At 39.5% G+C, this 18312-nt stretch overlaps 1 protein-coding gene across 20 annotated transcripts in view; it reads right to left on the reverse strand.

The window, feature by feature from the left end:
- Positions 1–8831, reverse strand: part of HDAC9 (histone deacetylase 9) — a 921222-nt gene extending 912391 nt beyond the window's left edge. For all 20 annotated transcript variants that reach the window (XM_045387612.3, XM_074035372.1, XM_074035361.1 and 17 more), the window contains exon 1: positions 8530–8831. The gene's annotated coding sequence lies outside the window, so the exon portion shown is untranslated. The remainder of the gene's footprint in view (positions 1–8529) is intronic.
- Between the last annotated feature and the right edge of the window lie 9481 nt (positions 8832–18312).

Genomic DNA, 18312 nt, shown 5'->3' on the forward strand with positions numbered 1-18312 from the left:
TTAATACAGTAGCCTTTTTATTATGGATTTTCTCAATTAATACTAGAATTTCATTTGTAAGCCTGCAAAAACACAGCCATAACCCTAAACTACTGTAGGAATTCAGAGAGGAATGAGATCTCCGTATGCTGCAGTAATCAGAGGAAGCATCACAGAAGAGGTGGGACATACATTGGGCCCAGTGAAAAAGTAGGGCAGAGAAGCACAGCTTCCTAATCCCCAACAGAACCCCAGCAGAATGAAAGTCTGATTTTGGCTATGAGATGATCACTCATAGAAACCTGTGCTACATAGTTCTCTTTCTATTGCAAGACACAGAAATTCAATTTATGGATAATTTATTGCTCACATAACATACCCTTGGAAAAATCAGCTATAGAACCAGACCTAAGAATGACTGGATGCAGGGAATGAAAAACTGAAATGTCCTTATTTCTCTCTCTCTCTCTTTTCCCTCTCTCTCATCTTGACTTTTCTTTACACGTTGATTTACTCTCTCAGGCTGGCTACTCCTTTTTATCTAAAATCAAAGCCACTTGCTAGCTCCAAGTTTAGGATTTAAATCCTTAATGATTTACTGGATGAAAGGCAGGGAGTGGCAACAGTTAAAAATGTAAGGGCCTGGCACGGTGGCTCACATTTGTAATCCTAGTGCTTTGGGAGGCCTAAGCAGGAGGATAGTTTGAGGCCAGGAGTACAAGACCACTCTGGGCAATACAGCAAGACCCCTTCTACACAAAAAAAAGTGTTTAAAAATAAACAATAAATATCCCTACAAAGGACACAAACTCATCCTTTTTTATGGCTGCATAGTGGACATGGATGCAGCTGGAAACCATCATTCTTAGCAAACTATCACAAGAACAGAAAACCAAACACCGCATGTTCTCACTCACAGGTGGGAACTGAACAATGAGATCACTTGGACTCAGGAAGGGGAACATCACACACAGGGGCCTATCATGGGGAGGGGGGAGGGGGGAGGGATTGCATTGGGAGTTATACCTGATGTAAATGACGAGTTGATGGGTGCAGCACACCAACATGGCACAAGTATACATATGTAACAAACCTGCACGTTATGCACATGTACCCTACAACTTAAAGTATAATAATAATAAATTAATTAAAAATAAAATAAAATAAAATAAACAATAAATAAAAATTAGCCAGGTATGCTGGCATGAGCCTGTAGTCCTAGCTACTTGGGAGGCTGAGACAGAAGGATCACTTGAGCCTAGGAGCTCAAGGTTATACTGAGCTATGATCACACCAGCCTTGGGAGCAGAGCAAAACCCTGCACCAATCAATCAATCAATCAGTCAATGTAATAAAGATAGGCTGGGTCCAGGCTGTGAAAGAACTGGTGTCATGCTAAGAAGTTTGGGCTTTTAAAGTCAAATCTGGCCTAATCTAGCTCAGGAAATCTAAAACCTATATGAAGAAATTAAGTTTATTTAGGGATTTCCTGAGCTACAGTGTGCTCTAGAATAGATTAGTACTGTTGACCCCAGTCAAGCAAGGGCTGGCTCACAATTTCCCTCTTTGAGAAGAGTAATATTCTAGAAGGGTGGACACCTGAACCCAGATGGAGCAATAATAAAACTCCCTTCGCCTGGCCACAGTGGAGTAGTCCATAGGTATGCACCTGATCTAACACAATCCAGTCACACCACTTTCTTGAGGTATTCAGTTTTAAATGTTTACATTTTGGTTCAGATACCCAGAGAAATCTTAACGGCTTCCTCATACTGTGCTGGGACGTAGAGTAAAACTCAGTAAAATTAACAGAAAATAGATAAGACTTCCTGGGTACAGTGGAGCAGCAAGGGGATCTGGGCCAATGATTCTGATCAATGGAACCAGATCCATTTAAAGAAGATATTTAAGTACATAAAACAGAAGAAAAAAGTAGAATATCTATGAATAGATTTCAGAGGCACCACAGAGTAGAAAGAGGGACTGAGTAATAGAAGAACAAAGGAAGAATGTCTCAATAGACTTTTCAAGATCAAAACAGTGGCATCTACTGAAAAAGCTATAGAAAGAACCCTGTGGCCAAAGAGGCAATGAGAATTCATAATGTTACTTGATTTAATTTAATAGTAGAAATCTACATATAGGAAAGAAAGGAGACATAGTGCTTTTGATTTTAACCAAAATGATAAGTAGAAATAAAAATGCATAGCCTCTACTCCCTATTCTTACTTTTAGATCTGAGAGAGACCTATAATATGTACTTCCTGCTGAGAAAATAAAAGAAGGCATGGTACAGCGCACTCTCTCACTCCTCTCTTTAACCCTCATCTTGCAGTATCCAGTTCTCTCAAGGTGAATGATGGAACCCAACAGCAATTGTAGCACTGACATCCACTTCAATGTGAGTAACAGGCTTTCTCCCTGGAAACTTCACTTACTGCTTTTGAGTATGGGATGTGTACTACAAGACTTTAGGCTCTGGAATCAGACCTGGATTCAAAACCTAATGCCACCCCTAGCTGAACAACCCTTGGCAAAGTATTTAGCCTTTCAAAGTCTCCACACACCTGCCAGGGGAGAAGGGAGGCAGAACTAGGGAAATATAAACTAAACTGCCAGAGTTTGAGATACAAAATAGTTAAAATATGTCTGGCAAAGTGCTTAGAGCACAGGGTATGTTCAATAGTCCCCCAACCCCCTACATAGCACCCCATAGTCACTGGGCCACAAATATAGTACAATGGTCCTTTAGCTCTGCTCCTTTCTATAAAATGAGGGTAGACCACACTGCAGGCCTCCAAGTCACAGGGCTGGTTCCCTGCAAGGATTAGTGGAATCAGTCTCTTAAAAGTCTTTCATGCATGGCATATATTTAGGGACTAATTAAGTCAATACCCAGACTAATGTATATGTAGTGATTCATCTTTCAAAGGTTTTCTACTCCTTTCTTATCACCACCACTCATAAATGAACCCTCATTACCATTATTCTCCTAAATTCCGGAAGAGTTTTCTCTTCCAAGGAGTCACATGACTTCAGCCACTTTCCAATTCAATCCCATCTCTAGAAGGTTATCATGCCTATCCTGGCCAAAAACTCAAACATTTCATTAAGCAATCATTTTTTCTTCTTTCCCTCAGCAGTGGACACCTGTCATTCTTTTTCGCAAGGGACAATGGGACCCCATTATTATATGTGGAGAATCCTCTCTTTTATGATATGGAGCCCACATTCCACTGTAGAAGCTATATGCCAACAGCGACAGCAGCACTACCTCACAGGACAAATTCTGCAGAGGGATTTGGAGCCTTGTTTCTACTTGAGTGGCTTCAAAGTCAAGTCTGCGGACTATACCAGAGGTTCTTTTAAAAAAAAAAAAAAATAGGGTTTTTCTGTACTGCCCAGGCTGCAGCATGGTGGCACAATCATGGCTCACTACAGCCTCAAATTCCCAGACTCGTGATCCTCCCACCTCAGCCTTCCAACTAGCTGGGACTTCAGGCACATACCATCATGTCCAGGTAATTTTTTCTGTGTGTGTGTTTTTTTTTTTTTTTTTTGTAGTGACAGGGTTGCGCCATGTTGTCCAGGCTGATCTTGAACTCCTGGACTCAAACGATTCATCCACCTTGGCCTGCCAAAGTGCTGGGATTACCGGCATGAGCCACTGTGCCCACCCCATACCAGAGATTCTATGAGCTAGTCAATGTGGTGGACACATCCTAAGCCAACCTCCAAGGAGTCATGCCCTTGTATAGTCTTATGTCACTCTCTCACTATTATATTATAGTATATAAGACTCTTTCTTATCAGACTGGAGCAAGAGAGATTTCCTTGCCAGCTTTAAAAAAAGTAAGCTGCCATGTTGTAACAGTGCCTATGAGAGGGCCACATGGCAAAGAATAACAGCAGCCTCTAAGAGTTAAGGGTAGCCTCTGGCTGACAGCCAGCAAGAAAATGGAAGCCTCAGTTCTAAAGCCATGATGAGATAAATTCTGCCAAAGAGAAAAAAGCTTGAAAGTGGATCTTTTCCCATTGATCTTCTGTTGAGATTGCAGCCCTAGCCAACACAGGAGATCTCTGGCCAGAGGACCTAGTTAAGCTATGTTAAGCTCTGAGCAATGAAACTGATATGATAAAGGGGTGTTGTGTTAAGCAGCTAAATTTGTGGAAATGTGTTACACAGCAAGAGAAAACAAGGTTAATATCCTCTAATAAATTTATTTAATGTTTATATTAACTAAAGTTAGTTTCCATGACTTGCTACTGAATACCTTGAGTGACACACAGACTATCCAAATCTTACCCTTCTTTCAGTTCCACTTCAAATTCCACTCATCACTGTTGTACTAGAACTAAACCAGTCCACACCCATCTCCTTCTTATCACAGGTTCTGCAGAGATGTGAAGAAAGTACCATTTCCAGCAACCTCAGTGCTCCTCATGCTCACCAGCAACACGTTATACTCTCTCTGGTGCAGCAAACAATAGATAGTAGTTTTCCTCTCTTTGAAGCTCTAAACAAAATTCATCGTAGTAAACAGGAAACCACATATGAACTTTTTTTCAGTAGTTGATACTTAATGATTTGGATGAGCTCCTATAAACCGTACATTTAGGGAAAGGAAGAGTAAAAATAAATATATTAGCTTAATAGAGAGCTCTTGGTACTGTCTGCTTATTCAAAAATACTTGCATGAGATTACATATTACCATTTTCTACAGAATTATAATGCTTCCTTCTGCAAGCTAGATAATATATTCCACTGTTAATTGTAATAATGCAATATCAGAAGTCTATCACTTTGGCTGTTACAAATCATGTGGGCAATTATCCTAAAAAAAATTCTAGTGGGGTTTGAAGGAGAGGAGATTTGGTGAGATGTAGAAAAACAACAAGTTTCTGTCCATTTTCTTTTTTAAAAAAGTCTGATTTACTCGGATATGAGGTCTACATGGACAGAAATGACTAGATAATTCCATAAACCTTCTGTTCACTTTGATATCTGTAAGTTCGGCCAAAGACACAGAGCTGATGAGAGAAATGGACATCCCGACACCCAGAATATGATCTCTGACCATTACTGGCTGCCTCTGGAGTGGACACTCCATTACTGTCCCCATCAATACTCTCTCTTCCCAAAAATCAGGTTCTGACTTTTCTTGCTAGTGAGGCTAATGATCCTCAAGCTTGACAACTGTGCTGATAAACTTCAAGGGCTGCTTTGATCAGTAGAGTGGCAGTAGGTAGTTGATAGGGTGAGGCCAGCAGGGGCAGAGAAATATGTGGACTATGGATTGACTGCAAGAACAAATATTCTACAGAGGTGTGTGCGCTTGTTTGTTTATTTCAGCAGTAGCTATTAGAGTCATGGTTCTCTCCCATCAACAGGCCAACAGTATGATCCATCCCCTTATGATTATATTGACTGATTTAAAATCTGATCTGCACATATATAAAGATGACCACTTTAAAAATCTGGAAATACATAAATTTATGAAGTTATCATAAGATACAGGAGCAGCTTGCTTTCATCATTAAAATACAGGAAATATAGATGTTACACTTAGCTTCACACTGATTCACTATTGTGTAATGTTGGGTATATCAGTGTACCTGCTGCCTCCTTCCTAAAATGAGAACTATATGTCATCCTACCTATCTCTCAAATGTTTTGAGGAATCACCAAAAAGTGTAAGAATTATAATAACAAACTGGGAAACAATTGTATATATCTGCAGATGCATGCAGTAAAAATTAAGTATGATAACTATTGAAAGCAAAAGGCTTCAAGCAGTAAAAGCCCCCACCAACTTAAACAGTAATACAAATTACATTTTAAAACAAAAAAAAACCAATGAAGCAAAAATAAAAAGCCACATTTGGATGTAATAACAAAAAATGTCCATAACTACAATATTTCACTAATGAGAAGGTACAGATGCTACATACAGAAGGATTTTATGATGTCCATATGTTTCTCAAATGACTCTCCTTGTTAGCTAATTCTCCACATCTCTATTTAAGAATAACCTGCACCTTCCCCACTGAGCGTGTACAAATTATAATGTAATATGTTGTAATATTTAAACAAATTCAAAAAAGAAGTAATTCTAATAAAAAGAAAGGAAAGCTACATAAACCTAGATGTAGATATTAATAAAAATCTGAATTCTGGTGTCGTTCAAATTAGTTAATTAAATAGGTTTTTATCTGGTCAGCTGGCCTTAACATTCAAAACTCCTAAACCTCAAATAGAGTTCATCCATATCTTAAATATATAATTATTTATATATAGTGGCAATAACTTCATAAAACTCTTTCTACTATAATAACGGTTATAGTTAATTTGGTCACCAATCACAAAAATCTATAACCATGTATAAAATTATCTTTTAATTGCAAAAGAGCCATCATTATTTTTACAGAAGATGGCAGTTTAGTGTGCTAAACACTCTCTAGTCAGAGTGCTGGTCTGACTCTCCAATAAAGACCAGTCCAACAGGCTGAACTGCAGAAGGAAAGAAACAGGAAGATCAAGGTTAAAAAAAAAAAAAAAAAAAAATTCTGTCTCCTACCCATAAACTGGTATTTAATTTAAAACTCTTAACTTCCTTCTGCACAACCTTATGTGCATCTAATCATGTCCATTCTGTAGTAAAGATAATCAATTCACGAGCAGAGCTAAGAAAGCATCTCTCTCCCTCTGGCTGGCAGTTTATGAAAGGCCAGACAGGATTCCCACCTTACATGCCTCTGTTTAACAGCTAAAACATATATGAAAACACTAGCTTTTTCCCACACAGAAAATGGCATATTCTAAGAAAACGCTGCTCTTCTTCAAATGTGCCCCATTCAAACGAAATGGATGAGAACAAATTAGAAGCAAGTTTTACAACTGACTAAATTACGTTGTTTCGGAAATACAATATTCTTATTAGCCATTTTAAATATAAATGGTTTCCAGAAGGAACATCAGTAATTTGATGTTTGGGGAATTAAATTAGTCCAAACTGGAACAGTGGTTTAAAAGGATAAGGAGGACTAATTATCTGTGGTAAAAGGCAAATATATTAAACAACAAATTTTCAATCACAATAATTTCCATAATAAATATCAAAAGTACCAAAGAGAAGTTCAAAAGATATCCTTTAAACATGATTTCTAATTTATTAAATGCAACTTATTCTGTGCTGTTGTTAATTACAGGATTAGAAAGATTTCTGGAGCATCGGAAAATAACATCCAGGCCTTTTCAAATGTCAAAAGGTTTTCTTTTGGAAGATTTTAAATTTTTTTTCCTTTAATATGGGTTCTCTATGTATGTACTCCCCTTTTCCAGATTTCAATAGTGCCTGCAAGATTTGAAAACATGACAGCGCTCTGAATACTTGTAATTGCTAAATCTTACTCCTTATGAGAAATCTCAGCACAGCAAGAGTATTTAGTTGTATATGCATTGTTATACCATTTGGGGAGAAAAGAATTAACTCTTCGCTTTCCTTTCGGGTAGAAGTTAAACTTTTTAAGCCTTTCTTACCCCTTTCCCATAGTTTACACACACATACACTCCCCACATACATGTAATAATGAATATATGTAGATATCTCATTTCTTACATGATTTCAAAATGCTACAGTTACTTAAAGCTGAAAGTTCCTTTTAGGAGATTACACACACCTCCCTGGAAGAAAAAAACAATTGACAGATCTTCCTGAAATTGGAGCATAGGAGACTTACTAGAGAATTCTCCAAGTCCACATCACGGGAACTACATCCTCAGCTCTCTATCGCAGGCCACCTCTCCTGACAACCGCGCCTCGGATCTGGAGAGAGCTGGGTCCCGCTCTGTCACATCACAGACACACAGGCCTGACACCAGCACCTCTCACTGCGGACAAGTGGGTGACGGCTTCAAAGCCAAACAAACGCAGCCTGCTAGGCGCTCAGGGAACGCCCCCGTCCTCTGCTCCTTTTAGTCCCCGCTGTGACACCCTCGTATGGCATCTAATTAGCCAGTTAACCTTAATAAGCTTACGATTCATCACTCTCCTTCCACTAGCCAAGGAACTGCTTTATCTCCCATCCTCCAGCCTCTTGAACTTTTCTTAAAACCCAGGATTCTGATGTATTGACTTAAAACTGAAGTCCCCCAGGAAACATCAAAGGTACCCCCCAATAAGCGTTGCTCCCCTCAAGCAACACGTTGCCAGTACAAACTTTTCATTCATAGCTCGGCTCCAACATAAACTGGGTGTGTTTGGGGGCGGGAGAGAATCACGCCACCGGCCGCTCCCCTCGGTTTGCCAAATGTCAGGGTCTGTACACAAAGATAACCTAGCACCCAACTTCTGACAAAGGTTCCGTTAAACCCACCGGTCTCCGGGCTGCGAGATGCGAGGCAAGTGGCATCAGAGTCCGGACTGAGATGCTGTTAACCTGCGGAACCCGAGCAGGGAATACCGCGGCGCATCCTGAGGACCGGTGGCCCCCAATTCCCAGGGCTTTCCTCGAGCACCAGCCGGGGACTCGGCCGTGGTGCCACTCACCTCCGCCCGCTCCTGCTGAGGCTGTCGCGCCCTCCTTCGCTCCGCGCCGGCGACCTCCTAACTTCTCCCCCTTCTCCAAACAGCCATCTTTCGAGGAGGAGAAGAGAATGGTGAGGCAGAAGCAAAAGGGGAATGAAAGTTGACTCGGGGACCGCCGCTGCTCCTCCAGCCGAGATTTACCGGCCGCGGCGGGCACTAGAGGAGGAGACCGCGGAGAGAGCGGCGGGCGCGGCGCGGCCGGCTTGGTGCGCGCTGCGCGATGTGCGGGACGCGCCGCCGCCGCCGCCGCGCGGGGGGAGCTCGGGAGGGCGGCAGCGGGCGGCTGCGAGCTGCGAGCTGAGCGGGTGGCGGCGCGCGGAGGATTTGCTAAAAATAGCACTTCTTGGGGAGGGAAGTGGGGGACGGAGGTGGGAGGAGAGGCTCGGCCGGGAGCCCCAGCGCGGCGGGGGTTGGGCGGGGCTGGGTGGGGAAAGGAGGAAGGACCCGCGTCGAGAGCGCGGGCCCAGGCGCTGGAGACCCGCAGGGCGGGCCGGGAGGCGCGGGCCGGAGGGGATTACAGGCGCGGGAACACCTGGGCGCGCGGCCGACGCGCGGGGAAGGACGCGCGGGAGGCAGGAGGGCAGCAAGGGCAGCGCAGGGTGGAGCGGAAGAGAGCTCTGGGCTGCACTAGCGTTTTTTTCCCCCGCAGGGGAAGGACCAGGGAGCGTAAGGCGACTTGGGGTTTCTGAAGCGAGACATGCCTACGCGAGGAGCGGGGTGTTGGTCAGGCGGCGGCCGTGACAGAGAACGGTGCTGGGGAGAAGCCCGGCCGCTGTCGCGCCCTCCGTGACTCAGGGAGCCCCGGCCGCTCAGGTGCGCGCCGCGCAGCGCCATCCCGCCCCAGCTGAGCGACTTCTTTTTAAGAAGAGGAGGTAGCATTGTGGGGCGGTACCTGGAACATCCCCACAGATGCCTGGAGCTTAAAGAATCATTCAAGGGAATTTTAAGAGAAAAAAAAATGCTACATTTGGGGTTTTTCAAATGGGAAACGTGAGGGAATATGGTGACTGCTGTTGGAAACATGACTTAGGTTTGCCGTGTTTTAAGGCTGAACAGAGAGGACCATTCGCTCTGAAACCAACCCTGAAAGAAGGCAAGCAGAGTTAGAAGGGTCAAGAATTAACGAGGTGATCTCCTTCAGTGGTTAGTATTCTTACCTTGGGGATTTTTTTTTCTGCTATAACTGAAGTCTATACTAGCATCACTAGTAGTTGTGGATTCCTTTATGAAGCGTACAACACTAAAATATTTTTTAAGTGTAATCCTAAACATACTTGGCTAAAGCTAACAGTTTATCACTCAGTGAGGCTAATATTTATGGTGTATGTAATTTGACTGTCAAACGAATTAAAGCTGGTGTCTCTGCTTTTATATTTATGGTTTTCCTCTACGTCAGCTAAAACACAGCTAGCTCATAGATGAATTACATGGATGGAAAGAGCAAGAAAGACCTAACCCAGTGCCCTCATTTTCAGAGGAGAGAACTGGGATCCATGGGAGTAGTGTGATTTGCCCAAGGTCTCACAGTGGCAGAGTTCAGATTAAAATTTAGGATTAGGGCCTAGGTCCAGTAGCTCAAGCCTATAATATAACCCCAGTACTTTGGGAAGCCGAGGCTGGAGGATTGCTCGAGCCCAGGAGTTCGAAACCACCCTGGGCAACAAAGTGAAACCCCCATTTCAAACAAACAAACAAACAAAAACCTCAGGAATAAAGCCAGACTACCAATTTCATAATAGCAAGATAACTCGAGAAAAGGAGTGGTATGGTATCTGTACTTTTAAAATAGTTAAGCCTTCTTAGGAGGATAAAAGTGTATGACTGCTAGATTTATCCCTCCCTTTGCCCTGATCAAGAATTCACACTGCAGGAGTGGTCGGCTAGCTTTAAATAAAAATTTAAAAATAAAAAATAATAAAGGTCGTACTCCAAAGACTGTTGGTGCTAGAGCTTCTGCTTAACTTTCTGTCCACACTGAGGATTCTGTTCATTAGCATGATGAATCTTAGTAATGGGTTCTCATTTCATGGATGAAATTGATGGTATTGACTCAAGTAGAGATATTTCTGATTTGTATATATGCCAGATATAACTATTTCATTACCTTTCACCCTTTACCTTTCAAAATGAAGAAATGGTGAAGTGTCCAGCCTTTAAGTTTGTGGAGGTTTTGGGGGTTTTTTTGGTTTTTGGTTTTTGTGGGGATTTTTTGTTTTGTTTTGTTTTGTATTTTGAGATAGGGTCTTGCTCTGTCACCCAGGCTGGAGTGCAGCTGCACCATCAGGGCTCACTACAGCCTTGACCTGGGCTCAAGTGATCCTCTAGCCTCCCAAGTAGTATCTGGGACTAACTTTTTTAGAGATGAGGCCTTACTCATCTGGCTCACCTGGCTGAGGTAATGTTGATCAGGTTTCTCCACTGTAAATTTACTCTTTTTTTCCACTTTACATACTATATTCTCTGAGAGGAAGTCATTATGTGCAGCCCACACTTAAGAATTAGAGCTATGGCCTCTCCTTTTAGGGCAGAGTATAGTGCCTAGGCTGATTTTTTTTTTTTTTAATGATTCTGTTTGCCTACAATTGACTCTAAAGGAACTCTCTCTGTTGTCTCTCAAGAAACCTTTCATGTAAAGTATGGTTGAAGCACATAAAAGGAAATGTCCCTGGGATTTCACTGGGCATCTAAAACAGATTTTGTGTAATAAAGATGTATATGGCAAAATTTGAATTGAAACTTACTTTCACCTTTTAGGGTGGTGATACCATGCATAGTTAACCTTCACTTAAGTCTAATTATTTAAGTATCACATGTGCAGGTCATTTCACAAATGGGAGCAGTCCTCGTCATCATTCTGCTAGATATTTGAATGCTGAGTTTGAGTAAGATACATGCTGGGTGCTACTAGAGACTCAAATATTTTAAATTATGACTTACTTGAAAAGATAATTTATCTTAAAAGTTTTGGTTGGGTTGGCAAGTTCTCTGTTCAAACCTATATTATTGCATATATGACACTATATTATAATTTTTTCCTGGTTTTAGTCTCTTGTCAGCTGAGCTCTAAGAGGACAAAGATTACTCATTCACTTTTTTGTGGTTTTTTAATAGACTATTTTTCCTTCAGTTTCAGATTTACAGAGGAATTCAGAAGATAGTACACTAAGCCTTGAGTAACACAGTGATTAGGAGAGCAGACCCCCTGCAAAGTTGAAAATCCACATATAACTTTTGACTCTTTAAAAACTACTAATAGCCTACTGCTGACCAGAAGCCTTCTCAAAACATTAACAATTAACACACATTTTGTATGCTATATGTTTTATATACTGTAGTCAGACAATAAAGTAGAGAAAAGTTTATTATGAAAATCATAAGGAAAATATATTTATTATTCATTAAGTGGAAGTGAATCATCATAAATGTCTTCATCCTCTTCATCTTCCTGCTGAATAGGCTGAGGAGGAAGAGGAAGAGGAAAGGTTCATCTTGTGTCTCAAGGGTGGTCAAGGTGAAAGAAAATGTGCATATAAGTGTATCCATGTAGTTCCAACCTGTGTTATTCAATGGTCAACTGTATAGAGAACAACACACACACACACACACACACACACACACAATTTCTCCTGCTATTGTCATCTTTCTTTAGTATGATACATTTTCTACAATTACTGAACTGGTATTGGTAAATTATTAACTGAGGTCCATAGTTTATCAGAGTTTTTTTTTTTTAGCTTTTACTAATGTGCTTTTTGTGTTTAAGGATCCCATCTAGGAGACCACAATATATTTAGTGATCATGTCTTTTTAGGCTTCTGGCTATGGCACTTCCTCAGACTTTCCTTGTTTTTTATGACCTTGACGGTTTTGAGGAATTCCAGTCAGATACATTGTAGGATACCCCTCTGTAGTAATTTGTCTAATGTTTTTCTCATGGTAAAAATAAAGTTATGGATTTTGGAAAGGAAGATTATAAAGTTCTGTTTTCATTACATTATATCAAGGGTACATACTAGGCAACATGATTTGTCACTGTTGATGATAATCTTAATCGCCTGGCTGAGGTAATGTTTGTTAGGTTTCTCCACTGTAAATTTACTCTCTTTTTCCCCTTTACATACTATATTCTCTGAGAGGAAGTCACTATGTGCAGCCCACACTTAAGGAGTAGAGATATGGCCTCTTCTTTTAGGGCAGAGTATCTACATAATTTATTTGGAATTCTTAGTCATTCACTTTTTATTTCCAAAGATCAGCACAGAGCCCTCAGCATAGTAGGTTCTTAATACATGTGAAGTGTAAGAATAGGATTAAACATAATTTTTCCCCTTAAGAAAGTTTATAGGATCTGGATGTCAGCAAAATGGTGAATAAGACTTTCTAATGCTTGTACTCCTGCAGAAACATCGATCTGAACAACTATACATGCACAAAAATACACCCCCCAGGCCACCTGCTGTGGCCCTATATGCCAGTGAACCCACAGTTCAGGCCTGCTTCAACAGACCTTGGGTCTAGGCCTATCCTGATAGACCCCAAGCTCCAGGCTAGCTTTCATGGCTTCAAGTACCAAGCCAACACCCATGATCCTTGCTTCCAGGCTATAACCCAGAGATGCAGGATCCAGTAGACCCAGAGTCCAAACTCACCCCAGTAGACCCCAATGTCAGGCCAGACCTCATGGACCGAGACTGCAGAACCAACCCTGCCGACCCAGGCTCCAGACTGGCCATGGTGGACCCAGGACCTAGGCCTGCCCCTGCAGACTCAGCCTCCAGGGCAACCCCAGTGCAGGCCAGTTTCCAGCCCCATCTTAGTGCCTGCCCATCCCCTGTAGATTGAAGCTCAAAGCACACAGCAGAACTAGGTCAGCCCCTATAGACCCAGGATTTGGGCAGGATCCCATGGACACAGGCTGTAGGCACACTCCCATGGACTCAATCAACATGTCCACCCCAGTGGATGCAGACCCCAGGTACAACCCCGTAGACCTGGGCACCAGGGAAGGCTCCCTGGGAAATCCAGCAGTAACTCTACCTGTGAACCACACCAGATAGCATGCCCAGAATCTCTAGACAGACTGACTGGTAAAAGGTTTTCCAGATAAAGTGTGTCTGCAAAGATTGTAATAAGTCCCTGTTTATTCAAATTAACAGACACCAACACATACCAATAAGGTTCAAGAAAAATCAGGGAAACATGACACCACCAAACAAGGAAAATAAAGTGCTAACTAATCCTAAAGAAATTGAGATCTATGAAATGATTTACAAAGAATTCAAAATAACTGTTTTACGGAAACTTAGTAAACTTGAAGGAAATATGGAGAAATAATTCAATGATAAATGATGAAATGAGAAATTTAATAGAGATCAAAATTATCTTTAAAAATCAAATCCTAGAGCTGAAAAATGTAGTGAATGATATAAAAAATACAATAGAGAGCATCAACAGTAAAATTGATGAAGAAAAAGAATCTGTGAACTGGAAGACAGGTTATTTGAAAATATATAAGAGGAGAATATGTAAATAAGAGGAGAAAACAGAAAAAAAAATTAAAGGAATAAAGAAAGCTTACATGATTTATGGGAAAGCATCAAAAGAGAAAATATTTGAATTATACCATTTCGAGAGGGAGAGAAAAGAGATAAAGGGCCAGAAAAATTACTATTATTTTTTTCTTTTGAGAGGAAATCTCACTCTGTCATCCAGGTTGGAGTGCAGTGGCGCGATCTCAGCTCACTGCAACCTCTGCCTCCTGGTCCTCTGCTCCCCAGTCCTGCTGAACTGTGAATCAATTAAACCTCTTTCCTTTATAAATTACCCAGCCTCAGAATGTCTTTATTAATACGATATCAGAGGTAGCTATGCTTATATCAGATAAAATAAACAAAGAAGGTCATTATGTAATGATAAAGGGGTTAATTCATCAACAGTATATAACAATTATAAATATATATGCACACAACATCAAAGCACCTAGATATGCCTCAGCCTCCCAAGTAGCTGGGATTACAGGTACCTGCCACCATGCCCAGCTAATTTTTGTATTTCTAGTAAAGGCAAGGTTTTGGTGAAAGATATAATCTAGTGAAAGATATAAATATCACTGTATGGGAAGGTCAAAAGTCTCCAATCAGATTCGATCCAAATGGGACTACACCAAGACACATTAAAATCAAACTGTCAAAAAATAAAGACAAAGGGAGGATCCTGAAAGCAGCAAGAGAATAAGCATATCACACATAGAGGAGTTTTAAAAAGGCTAGCAGTGTATTTCTCAGCAGAAACCTTATAAGCCAGGAGAAAGTGGGATTATGTATTCATGATGCTGAAGAAAAAAAAAATAGAAATCCTGCCAATTAAGACTACTGATATTCAGCAAAGTTATTCTTTAGAAATGAAGGAGAAATAAAGGCTTCCCAGAGTTTATACCACCAGAACTGCCTTACAAGAAATGCTAAAGAGATTTCTTCAAGCTGAAGAAAAGGACTCTAATTAGTAAGAAAAATATGTATGAAAGTATAAAATTCACTGGTAAAAGTAAGCACAGGGTCAAATTCAGAATATTCTAATCCTGTAATAGTGGTGTGCAGATCATTTATATTTAGTATAAAGGTTAAAATACAACACTATTAAAAATAACAATAGCTACAATAATTTGCTAAGATATGCACAATATAAAAAGATGTAGATTCAAACATCAAAACATAAAATATCAACATTCTTTACTCAGAGTGAAAAGTTTTTTAACATAAAATGGGTAAAATAAAAGTATTGAGTTTTTCTATGCAATAAAAATTAAATAATTATCATCTTAAAGTAGCCTGTTATATTTTATATAAGCCTTGTGGTAACCACAAAGCAAAAACCTACAGTAGACACATTAAAGATAAAAAGTAAAGAACAAAGCATACCACTAAACAAAATCACCTAATCACAAAGGAAGACAGTAAGAGAGGAACAAAGGAACAAAGGATCCACAAAACAACCAAAGAAAAAAATAACAAAATGACAATAATGAGTCCATACCTATCAATAATTACCTTGAATGTAAATGGATTAATTATCCAATCAAAAGACAGAAAGTGTATTAACAAATAGGCCCAACTACACACTGGCTAGAAGAGACCCCTTTCACCTTTAAGGATACACACAGATTAAAATGAAAGGATGAAAAAAACAAATTCCATGCAACTTGAAACCAAAAGATAGCTGATATGGTTTGGCTGTGTCCCCACCCAAATCTCACTTTGAATGTAGTTACCATAATCCCCACGTGTCCTGGGAGGGGCCTGGTGGGAAGTAATTGAATCTTGGGGGTGGCTACTCCCATGCTGTTGTTCTCATGATAGTGGGTGAGTTCTCACGAGGTCTGATAGTTTTATAAGGGGCTTTTTCCCCTTTTGCTTGGCACTTCTTGCTACCACCATGTGAAGAAGGACATGTTTGCTTCCCCTTCTGCCATGATTGTAAGTTTCCTGAGGGCTCCCCAGTCCTGCTGAACTGTTAATCAATTAAACCTCTTTCCTTTATAAATTACCAAGCCTCAGGATGTCTTTATTAATACGATACCAGAGGTAGCTATGCTTATATCAGATAAAATAAACAAAGAAGGTCATTATATAATGATAAAGGGGTTAATTCATCAACAGTATATAACAATTATAAATATATATGCACACAACATCAAAGCACCTAGATATGTAAAGCAAATTTTAATAGTTTTGAAGGAAGAGATAAGCTGTAATATAAAAATACCACTTTCAGCAATGGACAGATTATCCAGGCAGAAAAGCAAGAAGAATATGTTGGATTCAAACTACACTTTAGATCAAATAGGCCTAATAGACATTACAGAATATGCCATCTAACACCAGGAGAATGCATATTCTTCTTAAGTGCACATGAAACTTGTTTAGTGGCCTAGACAAGAATAGATCATACAGTATAGACCCCTAAACAAATCTTAACAAATTTAAAATTGAAATCATACCAAGTATCTTTTCTAACCACAATGGAATTAAACCAGAAATCAATAACCAGGAAGAATTTTAGAAAATTCACAAATACATGAAAATTCAACAACATGCTCCTTAACAACCAATGGGTCAAATAAAAAATTTAAAGAGAAGTTTAAAAATATCTTGAGACAAACAAAAATAGATACACAACATGCCCAAACTTATGGGCTGTAGCAAAAGCATTTCTAAAAGGGAATTTTATAGCAATAAATGCCTACATCAAAAGGTAAGAAAGATCTCGAACAACAAATCAAGGAGGTAGAGGGAAAAAGAACAAACTAAGCCCAGAGTTAGTATAATGAAAGAAATAATAAAAGTAAGAGCATAAATAAATGAAATAGAGATTAGAAAAACAAGGAAGATCAATGAACAAAAGAGTTGATTTTTTTTAAAAGATAATCATTACTGACATTTAGACTAAGAAAAAAGACAGAAGACTCAAACAAATAAAACCAGAAGACATTACGACTGATACTATAGAAATACAAAAGATCGTAAGAGACCACTGTGAGTAATTATACACCAACAAATTGGATTACCTAGAAGAAATGAATAAATTTCAAGACACATACAACCTACCAAGACTGAATCCTGAAGAAACAGAAAATTTGAATAGGTGAATAACAAGTAAGAAGACTTAATTAATAATAAAAAGTCTCCCATTAAAGAAAAGCCCAGGACTGGAGGGTGTCACTGCTAAATTCTACCATGCATTTAAATAAGAACTACAAATGCTTCCAAAAAATTGAAGAAAAAGGAATACTTCCAAATTCATTTTATGAAGCCAGCATTACTCTGTTACCAAAACCAGAAAAGAACACTACAATAGAAGAAAATTATAGGCCATATCCATAATGAGCATAAATTCAAAAGTCCTGAACAAAATACTAGCAAATCGAATTCAAAAGCAAGTTAAAAGCATTGTTCATCATGATCAAGTGAGATTTATCCCTGGAATGCAACGATAGTTCAACATATGCAAATCTATAAATATGAAGCACCACATTAACAGAATGAAGGACAAAAACCATATAAACATCTCAATGGATGAGAAAAAGCATTTTACAATATTCAACATATCTTCATGATTAAAAAAAAAAAAAAACTCTCACCAAATTAGGCATAGAAGGAATATACCCCAACACCATAAAGGCCATACATGACAAATCCATAACTAACGTCATACTCAATGGTGAAAAGTATTCAAAGCATTTTTCCTAAGATCAGAAACAAGAGGAGGATGCCCACTCTTGCCAATTCTAGTCAACATAGTACTAGAAGAGCAATTAAGGAAGAGAAAGAAATAGAAGGCATCTAAATTGGAAACAAGGGAGTTAAATGTTCTCTGTTTTCAGATGACATGATCATATATATTGAAAACCCTAAGATTTGCCACTAAAAAATTCTTTGAACTAATAAACGAATTCAGGAAAGTTGCTGGAGACAGTCAACATACGAAAGTCAGTAGCATTTCTGTATGCTAACAGTGAACTATCTAAGAGAAAAAAAATCAAGCAAACAATATCATTTACAATGGCTACAAAAAACAAAATACATAGGAATAAATTTAACCAAGGAAATGAAAGACATGTATACTGAAAGCTATAAAACATTGATGAAAGAAACTGAAGAAGATACAAATAAATGGAAAGACACTGTATGTTCATGGATTTGAAGAATTAATATTGTTAAAGTGTCCACACTACTTAATGTAATCTAC

The sequence above is a fragment of the Macaca fascicularis genome, chromosome 3 (genome assembly GCF_037993035.2).
Source record: "Macaca fascicularis isolate 582-1 chromosome 3, T2T-MFA8v1.1".
In the NCBI taxonomy this organism is placed as follows: Eukaryota; Metazoa; Chordata; class Mammalia; order Primates; family Cercopithecidae; genus Macaca; species Macaca fascicularis.